This window comes from Acartia tonsa, chromosome 12 (genome assembly GCF_053477335.1).
Source record: "Acartia tonsa isolate MP-2025a chromosome 12, ASM5347733v1, whole genome shotgun sequence".
Lineage (NCBI taxonomy): Eukaryota > Metazoa > Arthropoda > Copepoda > Calanoida > Acartiidae > Acartia > Acartia tonsa.
In genome coordinates, this window is record NC_137271.1 from 26,011,260 (window position 1) to 26,030,932 (window position 19,673).

At 31.9% G+C, this 19,673-nt stretch overlaps 1 protein-coding gene and 2 long non-coding RNA genes across 3 annotated transcripts in view; all 3 read right to left on the reverse strand.

Moving 5' to 3' along the window:
• Positions 1–19,673, reverse strand: part of LOC145333277 (uncharacterized) — a 135,776-nt gene that overhangs the window by 42,375 nt on the left and 73,728 nt on the right. The window lies entirely within an intron of this gene.
• LOC145334279 (uncharacterized) lies at positions 4,766–5,309 on the reverse strand. Its single transcript, XR_013884792.1, has 2 exons — positions 5,268–5,309; positions 4,766–5,066 (listed from the first exon to the last, which is right to left on the reverse strand). It is a non-coding gene; the product is annotated as an uncharacterized LOC145334279 (long non-coding RNA).
• LOC145334026 (uncharacterized) lies at positions 8,601–9,164 on the reverse strand. The gene is made up of 2 exons (XR_013884672.1): positions 9,103–9,164; positions 8,601–8,901 (listed from the first exon to the last, which is right to left on the reverse strand). It is a non-coding gene; the product is annotated as an uncharacterized LOC145334026 (long non-coding RNA).

Below are 19,673 nucleotides of genomic sequence, written 5' to 3' on the forward strand. Positions count from 1 at the left end.
ATTTAAATCGAGGGATCCTAAGGGATGAGACAATAGCCTATACATTGATTTACATCCTCAATGATGATAAACAAAACTAATCCATTTGTTAGTACCTAGTTTGAAAAGTTATCGAATTATTCCATAGTTTGTGAGCCAACGGACAAAATAACGTGGTTAAAAACGTGGCGAACTAGAATAATTTCCAGTCCAATGTTCCAATATTTTAACGTTTAAGTGAATTATCCTTTCTTATAACATAACAATAACAGCAAAGTTACAACAAACACAATAAAGCCAATCAAATCGGCGACAGGGAAATGGAATCTCAAAAAATATCATTTTTTTCAACTTTTCTGCCTCTCAAAATGAACGTTATAACATGTATTTGGGTGGAGATACTTTACAGTTACGGGACAATGAAAGCAAATATTCGAATCTTTCAACCAATATTAATGTGTAATATTATTAAGCCTATGGTAGGTAGGTGGTAAATAATGTTAATCTGTTTTTGGCTTTTCAATATATCTTTCCTTTTCCGATTAATTGTTTGAATTTCTTGAGGAAACAATGGGGCGGGGGGTGGGGTATCAGTTTGGAAAATCACCAATAAACAGGAAATGACCCCCCTTGGAAAATTTCTAACCTCCCCCCCCCCCCCTACCACATCAGGAGAGAGAGAGAGACAATTGCGCGAAAATTTGTCATAATAAGGCCCTATCACCCTCTCCCCCTTCTCTAACAATTCCAATCCCCCTTTTTTGTTTAATTCCTCTCCTGAGGGATAGGGGAAATGTATTCTAAAAAATATTGAAAACTAAAATTTCAAGTATATACAATTAACATAAGTAATGGATGTATAATATACGTGGATATTATGACAGGGGAAAAATTGTCGTCAATATAGGTTGATAAAATGAAAGAAGGGGGTAATTATTATTTTAGCCTGCTACAAGTTTCACTTTAGAGAACATAAAAATCTGGTGCAAATCAAAGTAATAATATATCCATTTATGAGATAGTTATGCAATCTTGCTAACCACTGCACTGCACCGATTGAGTTCTTCATTGTAGGAGACGCAGCCGCTAGTCAAAATAAACATAAATATTCCTAACTATCTATCTGTCTATCATCTTATCAATCTATAGGAAATAAGAAAATGTAGGTTTCATGTAGTCCTACTTTTCAGCAAGACTTGTGCACAGTAAATATCGCAAAATGGCCTAAAACCTGCCTTACGACTGTTATAAAAAATGTTGACCAATTGGTTTAGTACTTTAAAGGATCTTTCAGGACAAACACACAAACATATCTAGCTACTTTACAAAAGATTTACAACAACAGGTAACTACCTCCCTCCCTTTTTCAATGACCTTTTTCGTCTGCTCTTAAACTATTTTCTGATACTTAGTTGTGGTGTTAATATTCCCAACACCATTGGTCTATTTTCAATGACCCAATTGAGAGTGGCACAAGGACATTGTGATGGAAAGATACAGTTATTAAACCCTTTATCTCTCTAGTGGTTTACTCTAATTACTGTACTATAAAACATTAACCAACTACAAGTTTTTTTTACCCTTTTTGCTATTATGAAATATTGTTAGTATTGCAAGTTAACCCTCTAGTGCCGGGAAGAACTAAATTGCAAATTACCTATCACTCACAAAATTGTTCATATCAAAAAGTGCTCAACTAAGCTATTACAGACAGGGTAATTTATTATGAATAAAAAATTCAAATGGTACAGCAAAACAGACAAAAATATTGGGGTAAATCAAGTAAAACAAACTTATCAATAAATGAGGTTCTTATTAGCAACCTAATTTGACGACAAAATTTCCCCTGTCAATATATCCACGAATACAATATCCATTGATAAAAATCAAATTTCCTCCTAGTAAAAATATCAATTTTAAGAGAAAATTTCTTTTAAATGTATCTGGCATTTTTATTTCCTAAAATATTTTACTTTTCCTTTTAGAACACAAATCCCCTAACCTAAGCTAGCTATGAATATTAGGGCTTGATAGCTAGTTCCGTAGTAAAATAAGGACAATTCATGAGTAGCCACAACAAGATTACAACAATTTTGAAGTCAACAAAATGATACAGTCTTATAATAAAAGATCTATAGTATACAATGATACATGTATATACAGATAACTACATTCCACCTTTTTCCTTTTTTTGTCTGCTAGCAAATTGTTTTCTGCTACTTGGCTGCGTTAATATTCTCGACACAATTGAGTGTCGGCACAAGGTCCTTGGGATGGGGACATACAGTTATTTAACCCCTTCTCCCTCTATTGTTTTACACTAATCTTATATTTAAAGTAAATGAACAATGGGGCCAGGTTGTTGCTTTGATTTTATATCTATACATTTATATCCATTTAGATATCTACAAACAAGAAAGTTGTGATTATTTTTACAGAATTTATACAATTATAAAATTGTGATCAGGCTTATTAGTGCAGAAAAATGCTATTTTACTCTTAGTCTACACACAGCCATCTGGAATTTATCGGGACATACCTATGAAAAAAAATACAAATATTAATCTTAAAATTGACAAAACATTGTTAATTAATCTATGTAAAAATGATTTAAAAGCTAAAGATCAATGTCGATGAATATCGGATATTATTTTTTCAGAGAAAGAGACTAATATACTAATATTTATACACACAATTAAAATTGAAAAGGTCTGACTTCCCACTCTTTCACCCTTAGACAAAACTCAGTGCACGCCACTGTTTGAATTTCATATATAAAATCGCATCGTATTATAAACAGCTTTCCGCGGATAATAACATATTTATTTTAATATTTGTAGAAAATTTTCTGTAATACTATGCTATATATGATTTTTCAGTAAGGCTGAGAACCGGTTTTAATACGTTTCTAAGAAATACTAGAAAAAATTTAGCTAATATTATTTTGAATACTGTTAAATTTTTAAAGAATACATCCCCCTAATTTAAATATAGGATATGATTCTATTTTTCATATATCCGCCCCCCCCCCCCCCCTCTTCAAAATATGTATTAAAGGTTTTGCATCATGTTGCTAAAAATGAAACAAGGACGATTTTGTTCAAATTGTTAAACTACAGCAATAAGATATTGGAAACCAATAAATCAATTGTACTTGAAATTTTCGGAAAATCCTTTTCCCGTATCGCTTCGAACCCAATTAATATCCGGTGGATTAGAGCCGGTTCTCAGCCATACGGAAAAATTATGTCTAGCATCGTATTATATCCAGTTTTCTACGAATATAAAAATGTACATCTCGGGGCTGAAAAACTAGTTTTAATCTTATAATTGTACATTTTATATCTGCGGAAAGCTGTTTATAATACGATGAGAGAAATAACTATTAGTTGTTCTGTAAGGTTTGGGATAGGATGAGACATTGAGCTTGTCCCGAAATTTTAAAATAACGTTTTCTTATTCGTTGGCTCAACAACTTTGTGGACTTTACGAGTTAATTTTGGGTATAATCATTTGCGATGTACATCAATTTATCCGCCATTGTCTTATCCCTCTAGATCCCTCATATTTAGGACACACAGACTAATGTCAAGCAATAAATGTGTTCGTTATTAGTTAAGAAATGTAGGTCCCATTATGTAAAGCTGTAAGCTTTTTAGTCTGTTTGTTAAGATCTCACTAACCACTGAACTGATATAATTAATCTTTCTAGGAAAGCTTCATATTATTCGCTTTATATTATCTTTCAGGACAAAATATATTACAATTTATGTACATTTATACATATCATAATTATAAAGCTAATTTGAATGTAATCAAAAAGTAATTCATGATAGGTATAAATATTCTTAAATAATTCTAAATAATGCACTTATTAGAGGGATCTAAAGGGATAAGATAATGGCCGATAAATAAATAACGATACATAAAATTACCCCTTCTGTAGATTACAATTAGTGGTTGAACCAATCCAAATTCAATAAAAGTCCCTTAATTGTAAAGCCAACAAATAAGAAAACTTTAGGGGCTAGTGTATTATACAACCCATTGTCCCCACCCTTCCTGCACTTATTACCTATCAGAATATAAGTCCGTGTTAACCTTTATGAATAGAATAGAATTAAAACCGATATCCTCAATTATCCCTCCAAATAATGTGGTTTATCGGTACAACCTTTGTACAACATGAAACATTTTCAGCAGCATGATCTCTACTTTGTTTACTTGAAAACTTTAGGTACTTTTAAGAAAATTACTGGGTTAAGCTCTTAGTTTATAAACTTTTCAACCAATAATTTTGATCTATTGTTATATTGTTATAGTAGTAATTTATCTAAAAATTACAAAACAACTTTTAAACGAGCGTGCATTTTGGGACTACTGGGATTTTTTTTATTCAACAACTTTTCAGTCGGAAGAGAAGTTCATTCTTTAATTTTTTGCTATAATCATATCAACTTTATATGTCAAAGCTTAATTTTCGATATACCACTATGTCAATAAATATCAGCCATTATCACTTATAAGCAATTTCATATTGTCGACCAACCCGTTTAAACTCCATGTCAATAGAATACCATCACGTTCAACACTGCATTAGCTTCGTCTTTGGATTTTGTTCCAATGAATAGTTAAGTGAATTGCTAATAGCAGCTATAAAAACAGATATTTTTCATTTTCATAAATCTGGGATTTTTTGTTGGGCGAGCGGAATCAATAGCCGGCCTATTAAATACCTATTTAGTTAAAAACCAAAACCGTTTATACTGCCAAAATAAAACAAATATTGAAGTTGTACAGATTTATTAAAATAAAGAAAAAGATAGATACATACAGGTTAGGTGCAAAGCTTCTCTACAGGTGTCACGCCAGGATGACCCAATCTAACCACTTAGTCCTGGAATTACTAACCAAGACAAGGTTCAGAAGGCAAAGTAGAAGGAGATGACTCTAAACTCTGTTGTTAGTTGCTAACCTTTGCCCTGTCTCCAATCCTAGTTGTCAGTACAACCCGTATTGAGTAGGGCGCCAGTTAAAACAACACTGGGTACAAGGTACACGGTATGGTGGAAACAGTTTGGTAGATTCTAAATAATAACATATTAAGAACAAATATTATAATAGATAACAACTATAGATTAACTATTAGAGTATCATAATAGAGTTAAACCTTACTATATTGCAATAGGCAAAGTACAAAAGTTAATTGAAAGAAAGCTGTTCTAATAGAGTGTCTATAGGGCCTTATATCTATTGGATAATGATAATTACAATTAATATCTACATACCTAAATACAGTGCTCATTAGGCGGAGGATTTCCTTAAACTGCAATTATCTACCATTTAGCTAGCCCTAACGTAAACTTATAGTTGAGCGATAACTAGTTTAGGACATAAACAATAGAAATTTAGTGTACTTAAAACAGAATATTTATTAAAAATCACAATAATTCTATAATTTAATGTACATGTTTTAAGTAATAATTTGTCAACGTTTTGTATTCATTTTTATTTATTAAGTACAAATGAACATTAATTAACCCTTTGGGGAAGAGTGCATATTCACCTTGCTGCTCATACGACACTCCCACGGGAAAGGAATAAAAATTAATAACATTTTTTTTTACATTAAGTTGATCGTATGAGCATTACTCAACATTACATAAGCATGATTGTATGAGCAATCTTCAAAGATCATATTCAGATAATGAATCAAAATAGGATGATGAACAATCCAAATGTGTGTGTATAGCCTTAAGTGCAATATTTATAGGCAAGAATGGAATATGTGCAATGATTAATGTGCATAGAAAATAGGTGTGAATAAATAATCCAAGAAATGTGGGTAAAATACCAAAAGTTAGCGTAGGTTATTGTGCATAGGAAGGACTATGAATGCATAATCCAGAGATATGTCCAAAGTAAGTGAAAAAGCATGGATAAACAATCCATAAATCGTGTGCACAGCGTGAATGTGCATTAAATATATCTTAGATGAATAATCCAATGGATAGCAAAGATTGAAGTACATAAGAAGAGTGTGGATGTGCACAGCATGAGTGTGCACAAAAGAGTAACATGGATGAATAATCCATATATGTGTGCACTAGGGTGGGTCGATTTTGGACATTTTTTTTCTGAGGCCAAAGCGGGGATCTGCACTCAATTTATATAGATATAATACACCTCTGGATGATTTAAAATTTATCCTAAGTCTTAAAACCGCTGACGACCAGACATTCAATTGTATAGCTATTTGTAAATGGGAGTAAAAAATTTATTGAATCAGAACTATGGCTTCATGGTGCTCCCTGGAAATGCCTTGAGGAGCTGTGTCAGGAACTTTTGTCCGTTTCAAAAAATCTCGTTCCTAGCCTGAGAAAATCTAAAAAACCTCTACAAATTGGACAATTCTCAATAAACCTTAAAATTTTTTGGTTTTTTAGTGATTTCTAAGGCTAGGAACGAGATATTTTGAAACGGATAAAAGTTCCTGATTCAGCTCTTCAAGGCCTTTCCAGGGAGCACCATGAAGCCATAGTTCTGATTCAAAAAAATTTTTGAATGTCGTCTTTGCATACTAATAAGTAATGAATTATATTTTTAAGTGGTCGTGTTCTAAAACTCAATTTTTTAAAATTCTTTTTCGGTCAGAAATGTTTTTAAGGTTAATTTTATCTGTTGCATATCCCCGCTTTGTCTAATTCCGATATGAACCCACCCTAGTGTGCACATATTAATGTGCATAAAAATGAAATAGTTAGAGATGAAGAATACAAAGATGTGTGCACAAGCTGATGTGCAACTGAAATAGTAGTGGATGAATAATCCAAAGATGTGTGCACATGTTGATGTGCGAATGAAATAGCTATGGATGACTAATCCAAAGATGTTTGCACATATTAATGTGCAAATGAAATAGTTATGGATGAATAATTCAAAACTGTGTGCACATGTTGATGTGCAAATGAAACAGTTATGGATGAGAAATCCAAAGGATGAGCGCACATGTTGATGTGCTAATGAAATTGTTATGGATGAATAATCCAAAAGATGTGTGCACATGTTGATGTGCAAATGAAACAGTTATGGATGAGAAATCCAAAGGATGAGCGCACATGTTGATGTGCTAATGAAATTGTTATGGATGAATAATCCAAAAGATGTGTGCACATGTTGATATGCAAATGAAATTGTTATGGATGAATAATCCAAAAGATGTGTACACATGTTGATGTGCGAAAATAGTTGTGGATGAATAATCCAAAGGATATGTGCACATGTTGAAGTGCAAATGAAATTGATATGAATGAAAAATCCAAAAGATGTTTGCACATGTTGATGTGCAAATGAAATAGTTATGGATGAATGATCCAAAAGATTTGTGCACATGTTGATGTGCAAATGAAATAGTTATGGATGAATAATCCAAAAGATTTGTGCACATGTTGATGTGCAAATGAAATAATTATGAATAAATAATCCAAAAGATTTGTGCACATGTTGATGTGTGGACGAAATAGTTGTGGACGAATAATTCAAAGGCTGAGTGCACATGTTGATGTGCAAATGATACAGTGATGGATGAAAAATCCAAAAGATGTTTGCGCATGTTGATGTGCAAATGAAATAGTTATGGATAAATAATCCAAAAGATTTGTGCACATGTTGATGTGCAAATAAAATAGTTATGGATGAATAATCCAAAAGATGTGTGCACATGTTGATGTGCAAATGACATAGCTATGGATGAATAATCCAATTGTGCACATGTTTATAATGTGCAGGAATGTGGCATGGAACAGTTTTCCAAAAATTAGAACAGAAAAAAAAAACTACATATTGAAACATATGATTTACTCAAATTGCCAATCATAGTAACAATATATAATTTCATTTTTTAAAAATATTTGAAACATATGATTTACTCAAATTGCCAATCATAGTATCAATATCATTTTCAAAATATTAGCACGACATAAAGAAGATGGTTATGATCATTTTTGTGTATGTGCTGAAACAATTCAGAGTAGTGTGCTTATAAAACTACATACATGAATTTAATGTTCAATATTGTTGACGAGATTTAAATAATACAATTACTTTGACCTCAAGTGAGAATGACTTTATCCCTGTTAAACAACACGGGTGTACGTTTAAAGGCTACAGAAATGTTTGTGTATGTACGTGTGAGTGTGTGTGTGTGTGTTACACTGGAAATTTTAACTCAACAAACATACATACATAATTATATTGCTCCAATAAAAAATTTAATTATGGTTTGTTAAATTTAAAGAAATTGACTTGATTAGACTTCCAAATTATTAAACCATAAATGCGAAGCAATAATAAAATGTACAAATAAACTATTTGTTAATTTTGGCAGTGTTTACACTTTTTCACTTTCAAAGAAAGCACAGCTATTATGTACAAATATAATAGAGTATAATTTAAAGTGTATTACTGAAAATTGGCAGAGATTTTATTGTATTTAGAATTCTAGAAATGTATTTAGAATTCTGTATTTAGAATTGTTGGGCAAGCGGAATCAATAGCCGGCCTATTAAATACCTATTTAGTTAAAAACCAAAACCGTTTATACTGCCAAAATAAAACAAATATTGAAGTTGTACAGATTTATTAAAATAAAGAAAAAGATAGATACATACAGGTTAGGTGCAAAGCTTCTCTACAGGTGTCACGCCAGGATGACCCAATCTAACCACTTAGTCCTGGAATTACTAACCAAGACAAGGTTCAGAAGGCAAAGTAGAAGGAGATGACTCTAAACTCTGTTGTTAGTTGCTAACCTTTGCCCTGTCTCCAATCCTAGTTGTCAGTACAACCCGTATTGAGTAGGGCGCCAGTTAAAACAACACTGGGTACAAGGTACACGGTATGGTGGAAACAGTTTGGTAGATTCTAAATAATAACATATTAAGAACAAATATTATAATAGATAACAACTATAGATTAACTATTAGAGTATCATAATAGAGTTAAACCTTACTATATTGCAATAGGCAAAGTACAAAAGTTAATTGAAAGAAAGCTGTTCTAATAGAGTGTCTATAGGGCCTTATATCTATTGGATAATGATAATTACAATTAATATCTACATACCTAAATACAGTGCTCATTAGGCGGCGGATTTCCTTAAACTGCAATTATCTACCATTTAGCTAGCCCTAACGTAAACTTATAGTTGAGCGATAACTAGTTTAGGACATAAACAATAGAAATTTAGTGTACTTAAAACAGAATATTTATTAAAAATCACAATAATTCTATAATTTAATGTACATGTTTTAAGTAATAATTTGTCAACGTTTTGTATTCATTTTTATTTATTAAGTACAAATGAACATTAATTAACCCTTTGGGGAAGAGTGCATATTCACCTTGCTGCTCATACGACATTTTTATACCCTCTATTTTGTATCGTAATTATATCAGTATAAAACTGTAGTGAATTATTTGAGTTCTTATGGTTCTTAATTTAATGTCATGGAACATTTATTGGATCTTGATTGGTTTGTTCAAACTAGCAGTGTCCACACATTTTAACCAATAATTTTATTTTACAGAATGGGTAATTTTGTTTGACATGACATCATTGGTGATGTACTTCAATTTATCATTTATTGTCTTATTCCTTAAGAATCTAAACCTATGGACCATAAATATTTGTCTATACTAATAGTTAAAAGAATTAATTTTAAATCTAGGATTTTAATCAATTACAAATTTCCGCTAAAAATATTTAAGTGAAGCTTCACCTTTTCTGTTAAAACAAATCACCGTGGCCAAAAAAACACTTTAAATTGGACAAAATTTTAAACTGGTTTAAAAAGTTGGTTTAGGGCCCTATTTTGCAAAAATCCTTCATGATAGCAAAATGATATACATATTTAATGCAATGGAAGTGGAAGAATTTAGATTCTTATTTACTCTGTAATATATTGGTCAGTTCGTTCATCCATTAGGACTGGAGGTAGGGTTAAAGGGTAATGGCGGGGATTGTAAAACAGTTTTGTTAGCTAGTGCCGTTAGCTAACAAAACTGGTTTTAATATTTTAAGTGCACATTTTTATATCTGCGGAAAGCTGTTTATAATACGATGTTATAAATACCTATTATCAATGCCATGGAAGTTTTCAAAGACAATCAAAGTCAACAAAATGTTACTAAGTTTAACATGAATACGCTATAAATGTCCCAAAATGAACCAATGTGAGCACTTGTATTGGTGCAATAAAAAGGTCCACTAAGGTCCTATCAGGAAGGGAGGGGTCATTGGACTGTTAATTATACTGGTACCCAAATTTTTACATCTCATTGGCTGACTCAAACTTTGGATATTTTTATTAAATCTTGACAGGTTGGTTGAAGAATGTCCTACCAATATTTTAAAACAACAGAAGGGGTAATTTTGTTGGTCATCATTGGGAAGTAAAATAATTTATTCATTGTCTTATCCCTTAAGATCTATGAGTCCTATAGACAAAACTAAATAATAGCAACTTCATTGGGATTCTTACATTTCCCCGACGAAACTATGAACTCTGGCCGCAACATTCTTGCCTGCCTAGCCGCAGAGCTCGGTCCCCTTGCCTGCCTAGCCGCAGCGCTCGGCTCCCTAGCCTAAAACCTAACCTAACCTAAAATAGTTGTTCTGTCGGGAGGGGGGTCAGGGATATAAAAATTTTCAAAATTGAAAGAAATATATCGAAGAGGAGAACGCCCTTTATTTATATTCTTTATTTAAAATCAAAATGAGACTAGATTTATAATTTCATTTTATCATATAGTCTACAATAAAGCAGCTAAAAAGCAGTCAAGAAGCCGTCCAACTTACATTGTTGCGTTATGCATAAATATGCCTTATTATCATGGGAATCTGCCTACAAAAAATCAGATTTATATTTTTACCAAATACTGAGTTAATGCTACAATTGAAATGACGGACACACGGACATATATATATACATATATAAACTATTTATATAGTAGTTGCGCTATTATCCTAGAATTAATAAATATTATGACTGGACAAACAAAAATATAAAAAAGACATGTTCTAATGAATCAGCCCGTTTAAAAACTGTAAACATGAACTTTAAGATCTCAGGGACAGCGACAAATATAATGCAAATTAAATAATAGAATTGAATTGACTGTTAAATTTTAGATAAAATTTTAAAAAGTAAAATTTAGTTTAAAATATAATCGTCTAAAAATAGCAACATGTAGTTTCAGATATTACAACTTTTGTAATATACAAACTATCGACATAAGTTAATTCTTTTCCTCAAAATGCTTTTAAATTTCCCCTATTTTATTGTAACAAGCTAAAAAAAAGACAAAATTACAAGAAAGTGAAGTCAAGCGTTTAACTAAAAAACAATATAAATAACGTAGAGTGGCCATAATAGTTTAATTTCAAGGATTTATGTCGACTGTAAGGCGATGATGCATAATGTCCACATACTATTTTTGACAATATTTGATCGACAATATGGCTTTAATAACACGAGGACAGAGCCTTCTGAATAATAATGACTAATGTTGACACAATAATTACACTATTTTTTTCTACAGGGAATTACGTAGATGTATAATCCAGACAACTACTTGGCCTAAGTGGTGAAAAACCTTTTCGTCTGGTAGTAAAATATTTTCTGTTCTTTTGTAGGGACTTGGCTGTTGTCGTATTTCCGACGCTAAGCTATTACCTGATTTCAAAGACCCAATGCAAAATCGGTCACATGTCACCTCTATTAGTTTACTTTAATGATGTAAAACCAATATTAGGCCTTGCAATCAAAAATTCGATTTCGAATACAGGGTTTATAGGCATTCTAATTATTGAAATCTATTATCAAGTTAAAGCACAGACACTCCATATATTTTCTCATTAGCCCTTAAGCTTTCTAATTACATTTTGGTCAGTACAATCAACAAGGTTATGCATATAGGGTGGACAAATTGCCATGCACTGGTGATTTTAGCAGGGAGGGAGGGGACATTGATCTGTTTATTCATCTAGACCCCAAAGTTTTATATTACATTTTCTTATTCGTTGGATTAACAACTTTGGGCACTTTTATAAAATTTTGATTGGTTGAGTGTGCAACAACTAATTGTAATCTACGGAAGGGGTAATTAATGTATCGTTATTGGGGATGTACATGAATTTATCGGCCATTTTAGGGCAGGGAAGTATTAGTACCCCCCTAAGAATCTTTTTTGTATGGAGAAGGTGTACTGTACACTACCTCTTGAAATATTATGTCGTGTTTAAGTCATCATAAGTATGTAGTTGTCATGTCATTAGATTGTAGATATATCGATATTAGGTCAGCAAAGATCACTTTATATTAAAGCTATATAGTCGACATAAACAATTGCATTTGAATATTTATAAAATGCTTTTATGAGAAGCTTTTGACTGGTTCAAGGCTGGTTTTTCGGTGTAAATAAAACAGATAAAATTAGTTAAACATAGATCTTCAAATTTTATGTGGGTGTGTTTAGGAGGATGTGTTTCATCGCTCTTAAACGAAGCCAAAAGAGGCTAGATGCGCAGCTTGTGTTTTTATCAATTTCACTACCCTAAATATAAAGCCTTGATAATTGAAAAGACTAATCCATACATTTACAACTACAAAATTTAAATAGTTAAACGAGAAAATCTAATTTTTTAAGAAAAAACAAACAAATGTAGATTGAAAATTGATTGTTTTTGGTACACTGTATTACATTTTTTAAGAAGAAAGATATATATACAGAGCCTCAAGAGGCCCCTAGAGTGACGAAAGGGGGAGGGGGTGAGCCAAATCTCCCTCACACTCAGTTTTTTCTTGGTTTGGGGATTATTTTTTTCTAGGGGGCGATTTCTCTTGGGTTGATGGTTGCTGTGCCTTTCCCCAAAATAGTTATAAACATCTCCCGCGGACCTTTGAGAAGCTACATTGTAAAGTGGAATCGGTTTGCTGGATCCATCGTTAATTAACTTAAATAGTCTTTGAAATTGTAAAGCTCTTAAAAAAAACAAAAATAATTTTCTTCAAATGTTTACTTTTAAAATACTTAAAAGGAAAGTTTTTATGAAAAAAAATTTCTATCTACTTTAAGTTTCTGATATTATTATGTTATTCCGGCTGCCATTCTAAATAGGTTGTTGATTTTTCCACAGGGCATCCAGTAAATAACTTACTTTGTCAGTCGGGCCATTGTTCATGCAAAAAAAAATTATATAATTTTGTAGTTAATATTCTTATTTTCTTTTTTTAATGGCTCCTAAACATTTGCTTTATAATGACCGTTTGTCGACCAATCCAAGATATTTTCTGCCTATATCAATAATCTTAGTATGTCAGGTCTACTATTTGCCGAGAGAGAAAGAGAGAGGGGACAATGGGCTGTTTATTACACTGGTCCCCAAAATTTTATAATAACGTTTTCTTATTTGTCGGGTTAACAACTTTGGGAACTTTAATGAATTTTGTTTGGTTATTCATTATGTTTAGTGTTCAAAGTTTCAACAACTAATTTTAAACTACAGATGGGATAATTTTGTGTATTTTCATTGGGGATGTACATCAATTTGTAGATCATTGTCTTATCCCTTTCGATCCCTTACCATTTGTTTGTTAGAATGTTTGTCCCCTTCAAAAATATAAGTGGTTATTATTTTTTCAACGTTTCTCTTATTTTTTTTGAAAACTCATGAAGTAAAGTAAATAAAATGGAATTTCATATACATAGAGTTCTTAAGAGGGGTACATAGATAGATATATTAACGTACTTTTGATTATTTTCCGTCCCTTATGATCTTCCTAACCACTGAACCTATTAGGTTTTGTTTTTAAGATAAGCTACCTATTTGTCTCAAAGTGGTTTTAAGTTAAATTTTACATGGGGGGGGGGGGGGGGGGAGTGGATAATATTGAAAAAAAATAAAAGTAATAATATTCTATGGTTTTAATGTCAATACCTACCAAAAACTTCAAAGTTAAATTGTACATGCATATGAAAAGTAAGGGTTTCCTATCATTCTAGAAGCTCTGTTAATTAGTAAACACTTACTCATTTGTAAGCAAAGCTAATATTGTCATTCTTATATTTTCTCTTTATTTTTAAAAGCGAAGCTTCTCTATAATTAGCATAGGTCCGTCCGTCTAACATGTTTGAATTTTCTATCGATTTAAAACTTTGCATGGTGATTTCTATAACAATTAGATACGATTTCAGTAGCGTAACAACTCTATAATCGTTACCAGAAATTCTGTACATCCATGTTATTATTATACTATTCATCTGATTTTTGGAATACTGATCCCTTATTACAATGTTATAAGCTAAGCATCTCTATAATCAAGTCCTATAAATGTAAGTATTTCCTTAAACAGTATCATGCACTTAAGCATTTTTACAATAAATATATCTACAATTTTGTTCAAACTTATACATTTATATTCTGCTTATTCAGTTCTGACACTTTACAAGTGTTTGTCCCAGCGTTTCATTGCTACGCTTGTATGGGCGTTATCATCTTTGTTTTATCTCAAATCAAACTTCGGAAAAAAGGTTTTGATTCTTAATGTATTTTTTTGGCAGTTAAGATCTCGCTAACTACTTGAGCTTATTATCAGTGGCATGGGGTATCACATTGGTCAAAGAATAGTTTTAATTTATTTTATGTTTGAAATTCAGTCTTGGTATGGTTTTAGGCTACTTTTCTCCTCCCCGTCCACCGTTATTTACAGAGCCCTGAAATGCTAGGGGCTAAGTCACTATTATTTTTATATGCTTATACAATAAAATATTTAAATTTGATTAGAGGGGAGGGGGAGGGGGGGGTTAGATATCAACTCTTCTCCTAATTAAGAAAAATAGCATAGAGCCTGCCCAGAACCAATAAACGATACTTGGTTTAACCATTTCAGAAATATTACTGTATATTTTAATACATAAAATATTTAAAAGGGTATAAATATATCGGCAAAACGTATAAAAACTTTAAATTTACATTTTCCCTCATGAAATTTTACCATTAAGCAGAATCATATACGCTTGCTATATGTTTTTATAATAAAGTTAAACTTATATTGTAGCTTTTTGTCTGTTTTTTTTCTCTATTTTATGAAGTAAGGTGTTTGGTTGTCCTTTAAGATCTCGCTAACCACTGATCCGATTAAGTTCTTCATTTTAGGTTCATTTGGTTTTAGGCTTTTAATCAATTAAAGTCATGTGTTGGTTTAAGGCTATTTTACTTCCCCGATCATCTCCTACGAATATGTAGCCCCTAGAAGGTAGTCCATCAGCCGGTTTTATCGTTTTTATTTACTTTTACTAAAGATATTCTGTTTTAAGATCTGTCTTGTTCTATTATTTGCTTTGGAAGGGCACCTATTACAACCCCCTCGCCCCCCCCCTCCCCCCTAAAAAAACAGCTTGATATCTAAAAGGTGAACGATCTTGCACTTATTATCCCAATCATATAAAGGCAAAATCGGGATCGGCTAAAAATCCGCGAAAATTTTAAGACAAAAGCCAAATTTATCCATTAGAAGTGCAACCAAAACATAATGAACCTTAGGAATGTAATTTTTGTCAATTTAGCCTGCATTGTCCCTCTAATTTATTGGTCGGGCCGTTCATCTAGAAGGAAGAAAGGGGATGGGGTAAAAGGTGGATGGGAAGATCGCTAGCCCGCTACTGAGTTCAGTTTTTTTGCAGAACATGAAAATCAGGTAATCTGGTTTGATCCAAGTAATAATAAAATCCATTACCTTAGCTTAGGTAATATACATAGAGCAATTATGAGAATATTGTAATAAATTTTAAGCTACCTAACTCAGAAGGTAGACAATTTATAGGAGGGGACATTGAACCATCTCTCATTCGTTGGCTTAAAAATATTGGGTAATTCAAATTATATTGATTATTTGGTAAAAACTAGCACTATCCGAACTTTTTTATTAAAATTTTTATGCAATTTGTTTATCATTATTGATTTACCGTCCGTTATCTTATCCCTTTAGATCACTGTTTTAGGGAGAAGATTAATTCAATGGCCATTGTCCTTTCTCTCTCTTACAATTTTCTAGTTGCTCTCCATCCCTATCTAAAGCTTGAAACCATAAGCGTGATTAACATTTGCTATGGAACAAAAAAACAAGGATGAAAACACATCAAAGCAAGGGAAGCTTTAAATGATTAAAAACAGCTAAAAGAACAGTTTTGTAAGGTTTTTGTGTTGTCCGTTAAGGTCTAAAAGTTATCCAATTAAGGGAAGCTTCACATATGACCCTGGATGATTTTTTTGCTATTTAACCACCCCCCCCCCCTTTCGAATTCACAGCTTATAGATACCAGGGGTGCAGCCGCTAGTTGACTAAAAAACTATGCAAGCCTCAAACATTGTAGATTTAATATTGTCTAAATTATAAAATAAGTGACAATGACTGACATATTATCGATAATCTGATATATTTCTATGATGTGCCTTTTTTCACATTCAGATAGAAATATTATGACTACTATCTTATGTTGATAATCTAAAATGCAAAGCAACAATCATAACCTAATTATACAGTAGATTTACTTGAAGAGAGGAAAAAAACGGTTTGAAAGATGGTAGATTTTTTCTTTCGCCCCACCCCCTCCGATAAAAATACGATTTCCGTACAAAACCGCCAAAAATCGACTAAATATAATATTGACATTAAGTTTATTTTAAAAAGATCTTAAAACAGCATATCAAAAAAATGTCAGCTATTTAATCTTTTTGAAAATACCATATAGGCGACATAAACATAAACTAATTTTTATGTGGGTTTACAGGACCACCCTCACTCTAGAAATATATGCTGAGTTTGGGGGTGGGGTTAGAGATAGTTTATGACCCCCAATTTACTTTTGTAGCATCTTAGCTATCTAAAATAGAGTTAATTAGAAGTCTGGAGTATAGTAGGGGAAAATAAAAAGTCTAATATATGGAATTACATTAAAATAGGGAAGACTTTTATTAAATCTTGATTGAATGGTACAAACCAACATTGTCCAAACTTTTCCACTAATTATTTTATTAAAAAAAGGGTAAATTTTGCTAAATAAAATTGATGGTGTATATAAATATATATTGTCGATTGTTTTATCTCTTAAGATCCTGAAATCCAAATACTTAAAAATAATTCAATGGGTTAGATGGACATTTTATCTCCAATAAATACTTTAAAAGCCCTCTATGTATAATTATATTACAAATCTAGTATCTATAGCTTTTCAAATACTTTAAGATCATATACTTTTGCCCTGCTTACTTAAGGAGTTAAAATTTCAATATTTTTTATCTTTCAATATTTAATTTTTGACAGCGAAGCTACTCTGTAATGACCATCAAACAGTTAGCCCGAAAACAACCGTTTGACTGTTACAATTGACTTGTACTCAGGCCCAAAATAGCCTAATTTCAATAATACGTCCCATAAGTTTTGCTATATATATATTACAGTTTATTGTTCTTTTTCATCAAAAATGTTGTTTAATTTATTATTGAGTTAATTATGTCAGTTCTTTTTAAATATTTTTCCCTTAAAATTAGTTTTTTAATTAGATTTAATATAATATAGTGAAATTCATTGACGAAGCCCAATCTGTACCACTTTTGATTCTTGTGACGTCATATTCTCCCTCTCTTTTTTAGGGGTTTTCTTTACCACTTCTCCTCTCATCTCCCTCATTTTATGACGTCACAGGAATTAAAAGTGGTGCAAAAGTGGTACAAATTGGGCTTCGTCAAATTCATTCTTTTTGATAAAAAATATAAAAAAAAGGTATAGGGTACTTCATTTAATTCCTTCGGGTTAAATATAGTATATTTCCAAAATTTAAAATTCAATTGAAATAGGTAGAATTTAAATTGTTTAAGCCTATTAAAACAAGGACAATTATGTATTTAAGTGGTGAAGCTACGTCATATTTTAATATTATTACAAGGGATCTAAAGGGATAAGACAATTGCCGATAAATACTTCTCCAATAATGATTTAAAATTAATCCTTGTGTAGTTTAAAATTAGCGATTGAAACGTTTGAACACTCAACTTAATGAATCAACGAAAAAAATTCACTAAAGTCCCAAAAAGTAGTAAGCCAGCGAATAATAAAACGTTATTATAAAACTTTTTGGCTTTACACTGCAAGTAAATAAATATATATCCTTATACTAAAGTAACATGATGTGTGTCTGTGTGTTTGTATGTTTGTGTGTTTGTTTGTACCGAAGGATCTCGCTAACCGCTGAACCGATCGGGTTCTCCTTAACAGGGCAGTTTCTCATAGGTCCCGGGAAGGTTTTTTTTGCCCCCCCTAAAAATATATTTTTTTACTTTTTCTTTTAAAATCTAAAATAAGAAATTGGGTTCGAAATTCGACTCTCCCCTCCTCAAATGCCCCTAGAGGTCTCTAGGGGCGGCGTAGCCGCTAGTATATTTATAAAGTAGTAAGGTTTTTTGTCTGTTTGTAGCTTTAGATCTCAATAACTACAAAACCGATTAGGTTCTCTCTTTTAGGTAGCTTCAAATAGGTCCTTTGATAGTTTTAGGCTATTTTATTTTCATATTTAAGTCTTGGTCTGACCCTTTCAATACAGGGCTCCTTGGTTCTAATGGTGCAACCGCTAGTATTATATAAAGTAGTAAGGTTTTTTATTCCTCTACCCCTAAACACTAAACTCTGTTATCCCCCCTATAAGGGAGTCTATAAAACTATTTTTATAGCCCTAGAAAGGTGGCTTTTTTATGATAGCATAAACTTTTAGACTCAATTGGTTTAATATAAAGGGGTTAAGCGATAGACTTTTAAAAGGTAACTTTCCACTAATTGGAAAAAAAATATATTTTGATTAGTTAAAAAATATCTAAAACTGTAGTTTAGCAGGGAGGGAGGGGACATTGGGCTGTTTATTACACTAGTCCCCAAAGTTTTATAATAACATTTTTTATTTGTTGGCTTAACAACTTTGAGGACTTTTATTAAAAATTGATTGGTACAAACAAGCAGAGTGTCTAAACATTTCCACCACTAATTTCAATCTACAGATTGTGATTTATCATACTTATACCTTTAGATACATGCATTTGGTAAAAAAAAACTTATTTTTAGACCCTTTACCCAACCCCTAAACCCCTAAAAGTCGGATTAAAGACTAAATTGAGGTTTTATACGGATAGAGTACAAAAGCCTAACAGACTTTTCAAGAAAAATTTATACATGGCCAGGTTTTCTGAAAATCAAACTTTTGTGCTTTCATATCAACATCGAATTGTCGATAATAGTCAGCAATGTCCACTTTTAAAATTATGAGGTTTGTTCTTTTTGTAGCCTTTTTAATTCGATTGCTCAAATTTTTGAAGCATTTTCGAAAGACAATGGATGTTAAACTAATTTGCAACCCCAATGATAATAAATAAAATCAACATTGAAATAGAATTTTTAAAAACTTTGGGTACCAGAGCTGGATCTTTAAATCAATCCAATGGTGCGCAAAATCGGGGTGCGCCGAATTTCAGCCAATCACAGCGCGGCATTTCGTAAAATGCTGTGCTCTCATTGGTGGAAAGTTGGCTCACCCCGATTTGGCGCACCATTGAAATGATTTAAAGTCCAATGTCACCTCCCTCCCTC